The sequence below is a fragment of the Meleagris gallopavo genome, chromosome 6, assembly GCF_000146605.3.
Source record: "Meleagris gallopavo isolate NT-WF06-2002-E0010 breed Aviagen turkey brand Nicholas breeding stock chromosome 6, Turkey_5.1, whole genome shotgun sequence".
NCBI lineage: Eukaryota > Metazoa > Chordata > Aves > Galliformes > Phasianidae > Meleagris > Meleagris gallopavo.
The window spans coordinates 19,427,565-19,437,604 of record NC_015016.2 but is presented as its reverse complement, the minus strand read 5'-3'; positions in this window follow the sequence as shown (position 1 = coordinate 19,437,604).

Sequence of the window (10,040 nt, the reverse complement as noted above, 5' to 3'; positions counted from 1 at the left end):
TTTTTGTGCAGAAAGTAAAAAAGTCACAGAAAAAAGGCATGCATTTAGATTCCTCAGAACATGGACTCCTTATTCTTCCACTCTGATAGGCTTAGAAAAAACACAGGTAGCAGCAGAGCCCAGAATTTATGCTACCAATTTTACATGAATATGAAATTATTTGCTTATCAAACTGTATGGGATAGGCACAGGATCTGACAGTCCTGTCTATGGAGAAACTCTGTTTAAAAAATTTCACTGTCTTGCCAATAAGAAACCTCAGTCTTGGCTATAGTCGTGATGTCCTAAACACGTATCTGCTCAGGAGAGAGGAAATCATTTCAAGAAGTACTAAAAAAAACAGGACCAAAGTTATTTGGTGATGTTCTCCCCAAAGTGTATGAGGTAAGAGGGAAAAGTGAAATTTGTAGGAGACAGAACAGTAGCTGTCTGCCAGAACCAGACAATAAATTGAAGGCAGTCCTGTGAAACAATTATTTATGTCATGAAATGGGTGAAGAGGTAGAAATTGAACTGGAGAATTGTCTTCTCATCCTCCCACTTTACTTTCTACTTCAGAACAATCACTGAAATTCTCCATAATTTGGCACAATGGCTCATTCTCCTGTTAGACTCCTTAATGCATTTCATTTCTTCCAGTTATTCTTAAAGGGCTTCATTAGGCAAACAATTACATGATTAATGCACATCTAGGACAGAAAATATTTTAGTGAACTATTTACAACTTCTGACTCTGTATTCTTATACTCAAAACCACAGGGAGATGAGACAAATTTACCTACGCAACCACATAGATCTTTCTATTTTCCCCAAGGTACAACAACTAGCTTTAACTATAATTAAACCTGTACTTAAGTGAAAATATTTCCATATTACTTCTATCCAGGTGTGATGAACTTGTCTGTATTTCAAGGACTCTGGGTAGAAATAGTTCTTATGCAACTGAAAGACTTTAGTAGACCTACCATACACAAAACAATGTAATTTCCTCCAACAAAAAGTGGCAGAACGTAGATTTTAGGTAAGAAAAATCCCAGCTTGAAATGGCCTGAAGATGTTTCAAAGCACCTTTCTCTCTAGAGGGATTACTAAAGAAAGAAAAATATAAAAGGAAGACTATTGCAAAAGGGGAGAAAATCCAACTAACCCGCACCATGGACATTTTCTTGCCTCATAATACCAGAGCCAGGTGGCTAGTTTATCTGTGTCTATCTGTTGGAAGATCAGCACTGATTCATTCTCATTACGCTGCAGCAAGCTCACCTGTGAGGCTTTATAGATGCCTTGGGGGGAAGAAGCTCAGCAGGGGTTAACTTCTTGTTGAGGGGAAAGAAAGGGGAGGTGAGATGTGGGTTTTAATTGGTGCAAGGGGAAATCCCCTCTCTTTTATATACACAGTTCAGAGAAAAACACAGGTACTAACGATAATAATAAAAAGTCTTAGGATAGGGTTTTGCTAAGCACAATTCTCAAAGTGTTTCCAGGTCAGCCTGGAGGTGGGGGAAGGGAGTTATCGTTATAAAAGCTTCCCCTGAGGTTTGGTGGGGAACTCTGTCATGAGATTTGTAGGAAGCTTTAGCACGTGTGAAAGCAGTGAGTTTATTGCTTGAATTAACTGAGCTGGGGAATAAAGTATACTTAATGCACTTCTAAAGCACCATGTTTTACTTCCACATTTGTTTCTATAAAAGGATGCTTCCCAAGCCGATCTGTGCAGAATATTTGCCCCTCTGGGTTTTACCTTGATTTGCTTCGTTGATCCAGACCTAAGAGACTTGAGCAACTGCTCCCAAAAGTCATTCTTTCCCTGTGAACCACAGTGATCACACTCTTGGTTTCCATTTAAAAGACTCCAGCTTGCCAGGAAACATAAAATGCCAGTGCTTCTCTCTGTTATGCTAACTACAAACATAAAAGAAATCAGTTAAAACCAGTCAGAATAGTCCATTTTGCAGGTGATGCAAACTATAACACTAGGCTGTGTTTAAAAGCAAGAACAACAACAAAAAAAACCCAACACCCAACTGCAAGGCAGCTTATTTTGAACAAAACCCTCTTAAGTTATTCCAAAAGCACATTTTTTTATTGTCTGTGTGGAGGCAAAGCCTTCCTGGAACAGAGTGCATTTCTGTGGGTTGCCCTCTGCTGGGTTGGCAGATCTACTCTGACCGTTCTGACAAAGGCCACAGAAATCCTAGGGCTGCAGGAGCCGGCCTTCACTCATTTCATGGACGAGACTTTTCCATCGACTTTTTTTTAATCTGTGATAAAATATAAGAAGAATTATATTACTGTCCCTTGCCAGATTGAAAAGGAAATGCCACTGGCAAAAAATAATGTTTTGCATTTTTGTATTTGTGAGTTTTCTTTTTATTTTCTTCTTTTTTTTCCCTTTTTTCTTTTCCCTCATTTAGCTCCCTGTTAGTAGGCAGCAGCCTACTCTGTGTAACCTTAAAGCTGGCCCTGGCAAATGCTGTGTTGTATTTTCACTGAGACTGTGAAGCCGACAGAATAACAGAGCTGCCTTAATGTGGCAAATGGAAAGGCCGGAGACAGGCCAAAATTACTTTGACATTTAAAAAATCCAGTATCTTGTGCTTTACACATTCACTTGGTTCTCATGTTAAGAAACATTTAAAAAATAAAGCTGTGTAGACTCCTGTTAAATCTAACTATTTCATACTGTGTAATTAATTGTGCCCTTGCTTTTTCAATCCTCTTGAATTGAAATTAATAACATTGTGGGAAGCTTTGACTTTTACAGAGATGTATAGTTAAAAAATGCTAAGAAATACTGACTCAAAGAACAAAGCAAGAGAAACATAATAAACAGTCTAGGGGAGAAATGAGCCCATTTCTTCACTTTGTGTCAGCTGGAGCCTGTAGCTTTCCCCACCTCTGTACATCTCGCAGAGTGAGTAATTTGAAGTGGAAGACTGTGGATGCACCGTATAGTGAACAGAAACCTTCTGGCTCCACAGCACTCATTTACTTTCAATCTACATTATGCTCCATCAGCTGCAGGCTACTGAAGAAAATACCCCGTTTACCTTTCTATTCTGTTTAATACCCAAGATCTATCAAAGACCAAAAGTTGTGATGGAGAGTTATTTGTTCTTAGTACCATTTATTTATTTCACCAAGAGGGACAAGTATCTCTAGGCTATTGATTTTATCATACCATAACTCAAAAAGGAAGCAGTAATGTCCTTTTTTCTTACTGTTTTTCTGGAGCCTGGCCTGCCAGTGGACACACGACTGCTGCACAGAGCACAAGGGCAAGCAGCAGGTAAACTGTGGCCAGCAAATTTTTGCACTGCTTCCTGTGTAGGTCCCACAGACAGCCTCTGTGCCTCACCTGGCATCTGGCTGCTTTTAGAGCTATGTGCTATCCTGATGGTAGGGGAAAAAGGGAAGTTTGTAACTGTGATGAGAGAGAAAAAACAATGTGAACTCTGATGGTCAGAAGGGCAATGACTCCCCAGACTTGATTATGATGACTTTTAGCACCCAGCATGAAGACAGACTAATATAATCCTGACTTAAATGCCTACCCTCTGGCTTTCTTAGTCCCTAGCGAAATACAAAGATCAAAAAGGTGCTTGAAGTTTCTAGGAAATGTCTTTGGCATGTAAGTAAAATATCCAAAGACCTAAACACGCATCTTGCTTGAAAAAGAAGTTGAAATTCCACCACTGACTTCAGCAGAAGCAGGCTGAGCCGTCATCGGGGCAGAACGAAGTACACTGGTGTTTGTCACAGGGCGAACGAAACAAAGCTGCAGAGCCCTACCTGTTCCCTCAAGAAGCCCTGGAGAGGAGCTTCCCACGGAGAGGACAGGACCGCGGCCACTGGCTGCAGGAAGGCGGCAGGGCCTTTCATCCCAGCGGCTCCCACGCTGGTGCCAGCTGCTAAGGAGATCTCTCGTCACCACATCTCTGCATCTGACAGAAATGATTTTTCATGGCGTCTGCCTGTGCTGGAGTCAAACACTGCTGCTTAAATTAGAAAAACGAAGCTTATAGTCAAACAATCCTTTCGATGAGATGGCAGGGTAATTAGAGTAGGTATAACACAAAAAAAGCAAGAAAGGTTTGGCTGGGATCTCTGAAAGAGACTTGGGAGGTGAGTATTTGCCGTGCCTGACAGTTAAGCATCCTGCTGCCTGCAGAAGTTTATTACCCCACACTAGATGCTTGGGGTCCATGCAGAAGTTAAGTTTCTCAAGAAAATTAAAGCAATTAAAATGAGTTGTTCAACATCCAGGAATGAAAAGTCTTAAAAGCCAGCGTGTGGAGGAGGGAACTGCCTAACCAAAACTAGTAAGAAAGGCCGGTGTTTCTAACTTTCAAAGAGAACATGTTATATCACGGCAATTTTCCATCCTTTCTTCATCTGCAACTACACTGGACACCCACATACCAATCTGTACATGCCTGTGGAGAAGGGTAACCTGGATTTAACTGAAGCTGTTCCCAAACCATAGGTAAAATGAAACACACAGAAAGAAATGTTGATTTACCTCCTTCGTTTGTTGTTTAAATGAGGCAATGAGCCTGCTCCTAATGAATAAGTACAGAGACAAAAGAACCAGGAGGCAGGGAAACAGAAGGCAGTTAGTTCGGGTGGGAACTTCCCAGGAATTCAGGAGCAGAATCTGGCTTTGCAGTGAGGTAAAGCTATTTTTTGAATTTTTACCCTGAGACAGTGCAACTCAAACACTAAAAGTCTGTCTTTTGTTTGGGGAATCAAATCACCAGCTCCTCAGAAAGAAAATGTATTATAATCTTTTCATTTATTAAAAAAAAAATAGTTAAGATGGTCAACAGAATACTCTAGGTGAAACATACAAGAACACAGAACATTTGTCCCTCAGATATTTTGATCCTTTGAACAAAAATATAGCAAATGTCCTTTTGTTATGACACAAATCATGATCCTTTAGTACCGATTATCTTCACAGACATATGCGACCACAACATGCACCAAAAGCCAATTTATACACTACACCGGCTTTTACTATTTCTCTTTCCCATGCCTTTCAGTGTGATCTTTGTTCATCATAATTCCTACCCTTTTCCAGAAGTTGCTGTGGGAACATGCTGAAGCAGGATGTACTTGCTGCTTTTAACCAGGTGTTGAACAATGTGCTGTTGCCGCTATCTTGACAATATTTCACTATCATTACTGAAAAATAGATTTATTGGATGTCTGATAATTATCGCTGACGTTAATACTATTACTAACTCAGTCTTTTTGTCAGTTATTGTTATCTATTTACGGAACCCTATTCAAATAATAAGTTATGTGAATGAGTAAAAGCAAAAATGCAAACAGTGATAGTGCGCTCTCTTCCAGCTTCATTTCTCTTGGTTGCCCCCTACCAGTGGGACACATCTAAGTACCAGGGGCAAAAAAATCCAGATGCTTTATAAGTAGGAATTCAATCCTGTTGGAAGAAGAATTATTTGCCACAGCTGAATCCCAGCACCAAGATTCATGCCCATTATTTATTTCAAGCTTTTTCAGTAGTCTTATAACTACTGGTTCTTGATTTGGAGGCCATGAGATACCCCAGCTCTGCTTACCCAAGTTGTCCCAGCCACAGGAATACTGCGTGAAGCATATGCAGAAGTGAATACAGATAGAGACTGCAGACTGCCTTGCAGCTGCCTTCATTTTTTGAACACAGCTCTGCTGAGGGTAAGTAACTTCCCACTTTGAGTGCCATGGAAAAGGTATTCCAAGAAAATAATTCCCAATTTTTTTTCTTTTTTTTTAATCTGAAAACCTGAAAACATTTTCCAGGGGAAGAGTGAACCCTACAAAGCAGGCTGAAAGCTGCTAATGAGAAAGTTGTTTTTTATAGTGCATCTTGTACTATTACCTGCGGTAGTCTCTCTCCCTTCCTTGCCTCGGATCACAGGTTGAAACCACAGTTCTGAAGTTAAATTCCAAATGACAATACAGGGCAACGAGAGAATGAAACAGAAATGCTTCTGGTACTAGTATATTATATTAGATACTTATAAAACTGCTTAGAAAATAGATGTTTCACCAAAGGAAAAAAATGTAGTTTTGCCATTGGGACATAATGTAATATTGACTTCAGAAAAATGTAATTGAATTGTAATTGATTAGACAATATAAAAGCCTTTAATGAGTTAAAGATGTGATTTCTTTGTGGTTGCATTATGGTCAGACAATTGATTTCTAAGAGACAAGACAGTTAAAGCTTAACCTGATTTACCATGCTGTGTCCACCCAACAATCCTCAGACAAGATTGACTTTTTGAAGCAATTTTACTTTTCGCTGCGTTCTTACTTAGGTGTCAACATCAAAGCTGTCCAGCCCTAAAGTTACAGGCATGAGGATTAACTTCATGTGTCCTTTTGTACCCTCATATAGACACACATATGTAACCAAGATGGGCTAGTGATCCGTTTCTGTCTATGGCCTTTCTACTGTGGTAATTTTTTAAGCTGTTTTGCAGGAAAAGTGATGGCTTTTGAAGGTGTACTTTGAGGATTGAGGCATTTTCTTCCTTTCGTGGCACCTCAGAGCACTAAAACAATCATGCGCAGATTTATAATGAGCTATTTTTCCTATTTTCCTTTCCAAATCAAATTAAAGACACAAAGTGGAAAATGTCATGTTTGAAGGATGGGTAGCTTTCTTCCTAGTGAATTTTCAGGAGTGGCAAACAGACAAAATAGATAAAAGCTGATATTAGCATTCCTATGTTTAGTTCCTGTGAGTATAGACATTAACATATTCAATATGAATACCGTCTCTATACCCCTCACAAAATGGCCATGGTAAGCTTTATGTCGGTAACAAGAGCTAAACCTTGCTGTATTTCATTTCATTCCCGCTGATAGCATTTATCAGCAAAATCTAGATTTAAAACCCCCCAAAATATGCAATTTAAGCCTTATCATAACTGGATGTCTGAGGAGGAAAGTGAGGGATTATCTGGAGCCTGGAAGCACAAATGTAAGAGCGTATTGTCATCATGGACCATGGGCCTTTTGGCAAACTGTAGTGTAAGCTTCAGCTGACAGGCCTTTTCACAGATGACAGATGAAAATATGAAACTTAAATTCTTCATGACAGATAGCTGTGCTGAATGAAGGGGCTGGGGGCCAGGCTGGGGGTGAGGCCAGGCTGGGGGTGAGAGTGGCCTATATAAAGACCTGGCTTGTGCCGTGCAGGGTGGCTCTTTGTGATCAGCACATTACGGATTTCTCCTTGAGACTCTACCAACAAAATCTTGTAAAAGACTGGTGGGGTTTTTTTTGTTCTTTTTCTTTCAGATCAACATTTTTTTTTCACCACAGCAAATGAATGCAGAGTTTTAAAGGACAGGGGTGACAGATTAAATTTAATATGCAGGCTTGAAAGACATTTCCTGGATGTTTCTCCATCAGATCTTTCCACCCAAGCTAACGTGCTGCTATTGTAGGAAGCTTATTAATTGGCTTATGAATTGTGCTTAATCCTTAGTGTTGGCAAGCTTTGTCATTTTTTTTTTTTCAAATTGAATCTGGGAATGATTGCTGCTTTCTGTCAGCGCCATCTCTCAGTCCAGCCCTCCAGCCTGCCTGCCCACACCACAGACCTCTCATCTCATCCTTGGCACAGGATGGAGCTCCTGGGGCAGGATGGAGCACCTGGGACGTCCTAGAGGACATCACACCAGCTGACTGCAAAGGTTTCCACCAGCCTTCAGGCCAATGAAACAGGAAGACACTTCTCCATGTTCATTGGCTAGCCTTGTGGGGCAGGGGAAAGGCACTGCTATGGAGCTCTCCCTTGTGCTTTCAGCCTCATTGCCAGGCTATAAAGAGAAGGCCTGGGAGCCAAGCGCAACAGCACACAGAAAGACCAGTCCTGGAGCCATTACCAACACAGTTCTTGCTGAAGTCAGTAACCTATAGGATCTAACTCTTAATATTTGTCTTTTTTAATGCACTTTGTAATTATCAACACACACACACACAAAAAGAAAATCCAAAGGTAACATGTTAATTCTTACTAGATGTACCATATGTATCCTTATATGCTAGAAGCCTGGCAGGACTGCAATGTCACAACAGACATTTATTGAAGTACCTGGGGAAATGTAACAAAAAGTGTTAGTGGAAAATGGTCTTTCAGCTAAATTACCTAATATATTTGCTAATGGTATCTGATTTAAAAGCCATAAAAATACTAAGTTAAAAGCACATTAGAAGATGTGGTATATTTATAAGTGTTTGTCACCGTGGCAACAAAAGTGAAATTCCAAATCTAACACCAGCTTTGATGGGCCAAGACCTTTGAAAATTAATAAATAGCTGCTCTTTATAGAAATGATCTGCTTTCAGTGAAGAAATACTGCACTGTAAAAGGAAGTTCTTCGTTGCATAACAGGATTATGTTATCTTTCAGCTATGGTTTTGCTCTGTCTGCCCAATGTAGTATGTATTTTAAGTCTTGACAATAAAACAATATGTTTGCAAATATGGTAACGTGCCCGTCTTTCTTGTGCCTCTTTTTGAAACTTCACACCTTAATCTCCCATACACAAAATAGGTTTGTTACAATCTCACTGAGCCATAAACTGGCTTTGGACAATTTGCAAATCCATAGCTAGGATCTCATGGCTCTGTTGGAGAATTTTTCTTCCTGCCTAGAGATACTTGTCCGATAAGACTAAACTGTATGTGCCCTGATAAATGTAGTGCTGGTTTCAGCTCTGCTTTCCTACGTAGCATATAGTCCATAAATCTGTACTTTACGACTTACAGCTAATTATTCACCTGTAATGCACATTCCTACAATATATTACCTCTTCATTCAGTGAGGCATAGGTCATTATTGAGTTAACTGTTACAGATCCATTGGCTTGCCCACTGATCACTTCTGAAGATCACAGAGAAAGGTCTACATGAGAAAAAAATAGCAAGAAAAAACATATGTATATTGCCTAGCAGACATCCTTCAACGCTGCAAAACTCTACTTTGTATGATGACAGCAAGCTGCTCCAAAGAATTGTGTGTCAGAGTATCACTGAGAGAGAATATCCCCTAGATTAAGCATAATGGGAGTAGGGAGAGGGGGGCAGGAAGGTAATGTTTCCAGAGGTATGCAGACAACAAACTAGTAACACCTTTTCTCTGCTGAGGGTTGCTCCCATTCCTCTCCTTGAAAGAATGACTATTAGCAAGTCACCTTTGGAAGCAGATCACCTTAGAAAGATAATAATGAAGTTAATGGAAGATACAGGTGTTGTATAGAGTCAAACATGTCATTGGGCCACTTCTGAGACGGAGAAGCATTACCCTGCATAACTACTCTTTATCTTCTATCTTCACATCTGATGGGATTGATTAGCCAACTTGGGTAGAAACGAAAGCTCTGTTTGTTCTATGTGTGTAATTTCTGAGCAGAAGTGGAACTCCATGGATTGAAGTGTCCAAAATGCCTTAACTGATTAGAAGTGCCTATATAGAGTTTTAGGTTAGAAACTACTGAGTACTTCATCTCTGTTTCTCTTCTTTGTTTTTTTGGCCCTTACATTTTTCTTCTACTTTGATATATAGGGGTCAACAATTGTACAAGAAAATCAAAGTAAGCACGAAAATTGATAGGAAAGAACCAGAAGGAGTATGTGAAGTACAAGGAAGCAGTAGGAAGAAGGAGGATTGGAGAGTGGAAGAATTTCCTGTAAGCACAATTAGGTTTGAATATGCTCAGAAACATGCTTTTTATTATGGGCTTAGGAAGTATCTATGTCTTATTTAAGGCATAGTAAAACAGAGCTGAATTGTCATGATCTCAGGATGTATTCAGCTCAGCTCAGAAAATATGCTCAGAAAAATATGTATTTATTTTTCATTCAAGTTATTTTTATTTTTCAGTTTATTTATTTTATTTTTCATTCAATTCAGAGGAGAGAGCAAATGTGTTAATATCAATGCAAGCCTTAGAGAAGTTGCTTTAGAAGGAAGAACTTTTAATTTCAGAGATGTCTGTGACATTTCAGTATCAGTG